Genomic DNA, 8857 nt, shown 5'->3' with positions numbered 1-8857 from the left:
GAATATTTTAGTTATCTAATAAATATTTTTATAAATGATATATCAAGTTTATATGCAAGATAGCTGGGTCTAGTAGCAGGTGCTTGCAATCTCAGTGAAGGCTGAGGCAGGAGAATGGTTTGAACTCAGGAGGCGGAGGTTGAAATGAGCTGACATCTCGCCACTGCACTTCAGCCTGGGTGACAGAGCGAGACTCTGTCTCAAAAAAAGAAAAAAAACTTTGCTTGCAAGATTTTATGAGTAAGTATGTTTCTTACTTTTCTTTACAATTTCATATTACTGTCTCAATTATTTAGAATAGGTTCCAGGGAAGCAGTTGATTTCATTTTGCGTTTTACATATGTATTATAATTTTGGATGCTATAATTTCCAACTCTGCCTGTACACTTCAAGTCAATGTGGATTTTTTTTTTAATAGTACAAACTGTTCATAGATTCACCTTCATAATGTTAAAAGCAGTGGCAGCTCCTGGTTTAAAAAGGGAACAGTGGAAGCAGCAGGCCATTTTATTTAAAATTGCGTTAGATTTTTCAGATGGATGATAGTTAAGATCATTAAATCCCATTACTGCTTCTAAGATTTCCACAAAATAACACATTAAATCCTCAGTCCTAAGCAATCACGACAGAGATTCAAAATTGCCTCTTAATGTCAAGGTAAACAGCGCAGTTTCTTCTCTTGCAATAAAGGTACATCATTTGATATACAAGGGAGCATCGCAGTCAGACACTTACAAGATCGTGCTGTAGAAATAACTTCCATGTTTTCATCCGCCATGGGTATCCTCACCTCTGTCTCCCATGCACTAACACTATCAGTTTCCTCATGTGTCCTTTCTACTTTCTTTGAAAGAGGATGCTGATTGCAGACAATACATGACAGAGGCATTTCAAATCAGAAAGGAGTTTCTTGAGATATACATGATTTTAGTTTTAAGTAGAATTTCCTGAAGGGTTTTAGTTACAATACCACGTTCAAGAGGATGGTGGTGAAACTCATAGTAAACGTTTGGCAAAACATAGATCATGGGGTAGCCATCTCCTAGAAACACTTCATCGGGGTTTATATATGAAATGTGAAATATCGTAGGTTTAATCCTGGCACAGAACCAAAACTGAGTGCATTTCACTTGAACAGCTGACCAATCCCCAGCACAGGTCCATATCAAGAAACGGAGAAGAAAGAATCCATTTAACCCCAGAAACGTTTTCATTTGCCCAAATTGAAAACCAAATTTCACTCAGGCAACTAATGTTGGGTTTAATTAAAATATAAATCGGTCATACGTTTTCAAAATTAAATTATATGTGTGTGTGCTTGTCTCTATAAATATGTCCCTAACTTTGCTCATGGCTTATCTTCCATATTTTTCGGCTGATTTTCAGTGGTTGTTTTATCTTGTGTGGATGAATAGTCATTGAAATAGTCTTAATTTCACAAGGTGTTTAATTATAAATCTATACTTCCTTTGTGTGAGAGAAAATCTTTTGTGAACAAAATTTAATTTTTGGAAAGCTTTATAAGTCCATATTTTTTCTTTTAAAAATCGTGATTGTGGTAAAAACACATAATGTAAAATTTACCATCTTAATTCTTTTTAAGTGTATATTTCGTTAGTGTTAAGTACATTCACATAGTTATGCAAAAGATCTGTAGAACTTCTATGTCTTGCGAAACTAAAATTAAATTCCTTTTAAGACAACTGCCCATTTTACCATCTCTTCAGCCCTTAAGAAACACCATTCTAACTTTTTTTCCTATGAGTTTGTCTGCTTAAGATACCTGATTATTAATGGAATCATAGACTGTCACTTTGTTCCTGGCTTATTTCAGTTAACATGATGTTCTCAATAATTATCATATAATGTGACTTTTTAAAGACTGAATAATATTCTACTTTATGTATGTGTCACTTGTTATTAATCTGTTCATTGGTCAAGGGACATCTGGGTTATTCTGCCTTTTGGCTTGTGTTAGTAATGCTGCAATAAATTTGGGTGTGCAAATATCTCTTCTGGATCATGTGTTGTATATTTTAAATACATAGCCAGAATAGGGTTTGCTGGATTGTATAATGATCTTATTTTAAATTTTTTGAAGAGCTTTCATACTATTTTAAAAATAGGTTTGAGGTGGTAGATTATTGTGACTTTGCTTTGCATTTTTCTAGAAGAGAGATGTCGAGTATCCTTTTAAATGCCTAGTCATTTCTATATCTTCTTTGGAGAAAGTCATTTCAAACATTTGCCATTCTAAATCAAGTTACTAACTTTTTTTGTTGTTGAGTTTTAGGAATTTATATATTTTGAAAATTAACACCTACCAAATATGTGATTAGAAAATATTTTTACTTTTTTTTTGTTACATGTATGTGTGTATGTATGTATGCACATATATAACCCTATACAAGGCAGGGTTTTCCTATGTTTTCATGGCTAGTCTCAAACTTTGGCCTCAAGTAATTCTTCTACCTTGGCCTCCTAAAGTTCTAGAATTATAGGCATGAGCCACCATGCCTAGCTTTCACCCACTTATTAGGTGACATTTGTATGCCACTAAATGTTTTATTTGATGTGTAGAATAGTTGAAGCTTAATGTAGTCCCTTTTTTTGTCGTTGTTCTTTTCCTTGTTGCATATGAATTTGATGTCAAACTTAAGGGAAGAGTTTTAAGACTTATGTCATAAACTTTTCCTCTATGTTTACTCCTAAGAATTTTATTAGTTTTTATGTTTAAGTATTGAATCCATTAAAAAAAAACTTTTCTTTTTTTATGTGATACAAAGGAAGCATCCAACTTTATTTTTTTCTCTGTAAATATTCAATTTGGAAAATTCTTTGTTAAAGAGATTCTTATTTTTCTATTGTGTGATCATGGAAAGCTTATGGAAGAGTATTTTATCACATATGCAAGGGTTTATTTCTGGGATCTCTATTCTGTTTCATCATCTATGTATCTGTTTTTGTGGCAATACTATATTTTTTTTATTTTCGTAGCTTTGTATTATGATTTTAAATCAGAAAATTTAATAACTCTTTGTTCTTTTTAAAGGGTGTTTGGCTAGTCACATTTCCTAAGCAACCTTTATAATTATACACAAAAATTCTGCAAAAAAAATACCATTGGGATTTTGACAAAAATTACATTACATTTTTATATCATCATGAGTAGTACTGACAACAATTTTTTTTTTTTTTTTTTTTTTTGGAGATGGAGTTTTAGTGAGTCACTGAGGCTGAAGGGCAGGGGTGTGAGATGTGCTCACTGCAGGCTCTGCTTCCCAGGTTCAAGCAATTCTCCAGTCTCAGCCACCAGAGTAGCTGGGAATACAGTCATGCACCATCACATCTCGCTAACTTTTGTATTTTTAGTAGAGATAGGGTTTTGCCATATTCACCAGGCTAGTATCAAACTTCTGCTCTCAAGTGATCCACCCACTTTGGCCTCCCAAAGTCCTGGGATTACAGGCATGAGCCACGTGCCGGCCCTGACATCTTAACAATATTAAATCACCTGACACTTCAGCAAGACTATAGAAAGGTTTTGCTTAATTTCCTCTTATTTACGTATTTGCCACATTTTCTTGCTTTTGAATTCTAGTTTCATTTACTTTGTATGACTTCAGTTTTCTTAAATTTAATAAGACATGTATCCTAACAGAATGTACCCTGTGTGACTTAGAATATCGCAGATTTTGCTCCTTTCAATTGGAGAGTTCTGTAAATGCTGGTTGGGTCTATAGTGTTCAGGTTTGGCTTTCTTACTGATATTATATCTGACTATTCTAGTCGTTATTGAAAGTGGAGTCTTGAAGTCCACCATTGTTGTGTTGCTATGTATTTCTTGCATGACTTCTGTCAATATTTCTTTTACATATTTGAAAGACAAGAATCAATTGAACCTGGGAGGAGGAGGTTGAACTGAGCCTATCGCGAGATCGTGCCACTGCCCTCCAGCCTGGGAGAAAGAAACTCTGTCTCTAAAAAAAAAAAAAAAAACAGAAAGATGTCAATGCTATTTATAGTAATATAAAAATTAATGTAATTTTTGTCAAAATCTCATTGGTATATTTTTGCAGATTTTTCAAATTATATACATATATGATTTATAAATTATTGTTATAGATTCCTTGAAAGTTAATCCATCTCACCATTACATAATACCAATCTGTCTCGGCCGGGCGGGTGCAATGGCTCACGCCTGCAGTCCCAGCACTTTGGGAAGCCAAGGCGGGTGAATCATGAGGTCCAGAGATCGAGACCATCCTGGCCAACAAGGTGAAACCCCATCTCTACTAAGAAGTACAAAAATTAGCTGAGTGTGGTGGCGCATGCCTGTAGTCCCAGCTACTCAGGAAGCTGAGGCAGGAGAATCGATTGAACCGGGGAGGCGGAGGTTGCAGTGAGCCGAGATAGTGCCACTGCACTCCTGCCTGGTGACAGAATGAGACTCTGTCTCCAAAAACAAAAACAAAAACATAATACCAATCTGTCTCTTGTTCACATTTTTGATTTAAAATATATTTTGTTTAATATAATTATGACCATGGCCCTCCAATTGTAGCTACTCATTGCATAAAGTACATTTTCTTTATACTGTTACTTTCAACTTATTTGAGTTCTTAGAGCTGAAGTGACTCTTGTAGAGAGCACATTGCCGGATCTTCTTTGTTCTTAATACATTAAATTATTTATTAACTTTCTTTAAGGTATTTAGCTTTTTATATTTGAAGTAATTACTGCAGTTAATGAAGTTACTTTATTATTTGTAATTGTCTTCTGTGTTTCTTGTAGATGTGTTATTTATCATTTTTTCTCTTACTTCTTTATTTTTGTTTGTTGATTTTGTAGTGACATGATTGAATTTCTTTCTCATTTGCCTTTGCATACATTCTACAGGTTTTTTTGGTAATCATCTTGAGAAATAAAGACTTCATAAATCATCTTAAAGTTATGACAGTATATAACAACTATATTTCAACTGAATGCAAAGTTGTACCTCTTCACATCCCCACCGTTTTATTAATATCACATATTATCTTTTCTTGTTCTCTATGAACACACATTTATGCAGATTTTTGCTGCATTTTTTAAAGTCCATGGCAATATTTTGAAAATTTTGTGCACCATCATTATGACAGTAGAGATTTCTTTACCTGTTTATATATTTACCTTTAATATAGCACTTTCTATTTTCATGTGCTTTTATGATGCTGTGCAGCATCATTTCATTTTTTGACGTGATAGAGTTTCTTTAACGTTTCCTTTAGGACTGTTCCAGTGGTTAGTAACAGACTCAACTTTTATTTATTTTGGAAAGGTTTAGTTTTTTTATTTCTGAAGTGATATTATTCCAGTTGAAGGTTTTTGTTTGGAAGTATTTCTTCTTGTTTAATTACCTTGTCATCTGGGGATTTCTCAGCTACTTTTTAAAAATAACCGCTTTATTACTTTTCTCCTGTATTGTTTCTGTAAGATAACAAAAAAATGTAAATATTTATATTTATAAATATAATAGTCCACTTGATGGTGTGCAGTACGTCCTATACTTTTTTCTCCATTCTGTTTAAAAAATTTGTTTTTATCACTCAATATTTATAACTACAATGTCATTAATTGTGTAATTTTTTTCTCCTTTATTAGTCTGCTTTTGTGAGTGTTGATTAAATTTTTAATATAGTTATTATGTTCTTCAGATTCACAATTGTTGTAGGTTTTTAAAAATCTTTTTATTGATATCTCATTTTCTTTATGTATCGCTTCTTCTAATATTCTTTTGTTATCTGTGTTCTGTTTTTGTTCATTAAACAGTTTTTTTCTAATTACATTTTATTGAAAACTGCACTGAATGCTAAATGTCCATCTTTACAATAAACAACTACAGTAATGGTAACTCGTACTACACTACAACAAAATGTACTTCTGATAGCCATTATTTTTCTGTTTGGGACAATTTAAAAAATTTTTCTTTTCTTACAAAAACGTAAATGTACCTAATCAAAGCATCAAAATAGGCCATCTTTTTAAACAAAAAGACAATGATTCACAAAAGACTATGAACAGAACATGTAACTAATTGAGGCAAATCTAATAGAATTTGTTAAAATCAGTCACATCCAATACATCTGAAGTGTTCTTGTATAAAACACAACGTGAAGAAAAGAAGACTTTATCAATGTCTTAAAAAGTGGGTTTGTTCATAGAGCATCTGACAAGTTACCATTAAAAGTGTTTCCTGTGACATAAGAAAATGCAATATTATTTTTCTTGAACCCTTTTAGTGCAAGGGTTCAAGAAACCTTGAACCCTTTCCACTCAATAAAATAGCAGAGGATCTGAAACTGAGAAAATATACTTCATTACAAACAGCTTGTGAAACTTAATACTTTTTTTTTTTTTTTTTTTTTTTTTTTTTTTGCATTATCGGAGGCTTTTACTGAACTTGCAACCGACTTGCCCGCTCAGTATGCAGTTCAGATATGAGAGATGCTTCTCTGTACAGGGGCCGGTACTGTCTTCAATCCTATGGGTGCGGATGACTAACACAGGCACATAGTTTACTCCACATTTTCTAGTAATGTGATCTTCCTATTAGCAAAAAGCGGTAAACAGTCCCTGTAGACTGAAGGGACTCAAGTCACAAGATGGGGATTTCCTCCTCATGGTTTTTATTTTGATGTTTGAAGTCTTGATGCAACATTCTGAGCAGGGTGTTCCGGACCTGCTGTGCCCAAGGGACTGATAAAGGAAAAAGTTCTATTTATTCTTTGTGATTTGACGCACAGATGAAAAACAACACACAATAACGGAAGTTGGTCGTTAATAAATCACACTCTAGTCTTTCAGAGCTTCCGTAAGCAGACGACATCTTCAGTTTTCTAGCTCTTGTAGTTTTAGCACTGCAATACCAATGAGCCTATGTCCAGAATCAGCTAAGAAGAGCGTCAGATTCTTTTTCTCTTAGTTTATCTATTTTTCACTGTCTCTTGTTCCCAAGTGTATCTGAATGATTACCTTCCGGCATTGTCTGTCATTTCTCCTTGGCGTACTCTCGATTGTCCCCGTGTTTGACGGCTGGTTGGGAGAGGGCGCTTGGGAAGGATGTGCCACTGTGGGGAGTTTGTGAGTCACCGGGATGCCTCCAGGGAAGATCCCTTCCATGGATGCGGGAAGTCCTCCTGGAGCCACCCCCACGATGCCTGGATGAATTGCTTGCTGGTCTATTTCCCACCAAAGCACAGATATGACAAAAAATTCCTTGTTCACACAGTTTCTTAAGCTTCCTGGGATGCGGCCTGTGATGGCTCCGCAGATCTCCGTGGCAGCTGTCTCCCTCATCTCCAGTGACACCTGCTGGCTGTAGCAGGCAGTGTGAGGAGTGCAGATGAGATTGGGGCCATCTTTCAACGGACCCTGAGCAAAGCTAAAGGGCTGCGACTCATTCACGTCGAGGATTGCCCCTCGTATCCTGCCCTCCTTGAGGGCCTGTGCTAAGGCTTTCTCGTCCACCAGGCCACTACGGGCTGCATTCACAAGGAATGCTCCCTGCCTCATCTGCTTTATGGTAAGTCATGGATAAGGTGGTGCTTAAGTTCGTGGAGACTGCAGTGCAAGGAGATGCAGTCGCCCTGCTACAGCAAATCCTGCAGGGTGTAGACCCTCTGCATGCCCAGGGACTGCTCGATCCCATCCTGCAAGTAGGGGTAATAAAATATGACGCTGAATCCAAAGGCTGTGGCTGGAACTGCGAAAGCCTGCTGCGTGCGACCCTAGCCGATGAGGCCCAGCGTCTTCCCACGAATGGGGGTCACTCCCGAGGCCACCTCGCAGATCTGCTCCGTTCTCTGAACCCGCTTGCCTTCCCACAGTGCCTGGTACAGCCATGTGTTCCTCCGGTACATGTTGAGGATGTGGCAGTTGGTGGAATTTGCTGTCTCTTCCACGGCTGCGGACGGGATGTTTCACACAACAATTCCAAGCTCGCTGGCAGCCTTGATGTCCACGTTGTCATAGCCACTGCCCACCCCCACGATCACTCTCAAGGCCTTGAAATTTGCCAGATCCTCCCTGGTGAGGTGATGGCGTGGTACATCATGGAGCCCACGGCTCCGTTTAGAACTTTCTCGTGGATCTCCTGCGTGGACTGCATCACAGAAGGCCACGGTGGCCAGGTCCTTCAGGATGGGCATGTACACAGTGCAGTCACGGCCGACCAGGAACGCGGCCAGTGAGCGGGGGCTCAGGGGGTCTTTCATGATCTGGCGGCGAATTCCTTCACAAATTCTGTCCAATCGCTGTCTCTTGACTTAGCGCTTATCCACAAGGGCCATTCTTTACGGAACTTTGCAACTCTCAGCTGAAAAGGCAAAGCAGTCCTCTAAGAACTTAGGGGAACTCGCAGGAGTCTGTATGCATGATGCCACTATGAACCCAATATAAATTTGTTCACAAACTCTATAGTTCACACGATGGGCTGTCCGTCTTTTTAAGGGAATATAGCTTCATTGGTTCAAAACCATTTAAGGTGATGAAACCCATTTGCTTGCAACTCAGCCACCATCGCGCAGTCAATCAAAAAATCTCACCACGACCCTAGGTCTGGAGCTCCTGGAGTCCGCGACCGCTGGGGGTGGAGGCGGCTTCGTCCTGGTGCAGCCAGGTGCCTGCTCCTGCTCTGAGACTTGGGCGTGGGTTGGGGGTCCACCCGGGTGTCCTGCATGGTGTCGAGTCTCCTCCCTTGCGGGGGCCCTGCGGACCGGAGGAGTGTCCATGTCATTAAGGAGCTTTGATAATTATTTTGATTTTTGAAATTATATAATGCGAATACAACAAAAACAACAAAGAATAAACCTACAAA

At 37.7% G+C, this 8857-nt stretch overlaps 1 pseudogene; it reads right to left on the bottom strand.

Annotated features, from left to right (window-relative positions):
* Positions 1 to 6186: 6186 nt before the first annotated feature.
* LOC735402 (C-terminal-binding protein 2-like) lies at positions 6187 to 8330 on the bottom strand (annotated as a pseudogene).
* Positions 8331 to 8857: the final 527 nt, after the last annotated feature.

Source organism: Pan troglodytes, chromosome Y, assembly GCF_028858775.2.
Source record: "Pan troglodytes isolate AG18354 chromosome Y, NHGRI_mPanTro3-v2.0_pri, whole genome shotgun sequence".
NCBI classification, from domain to species: Eukaryota; Metazoa; Chordata; class Mammalia; order Primates; family Hominidae; genus Pan; species Pan troglodytes.
This window is presented reverse-complemented; position numbering and strand designations above follow the sequence as displayed.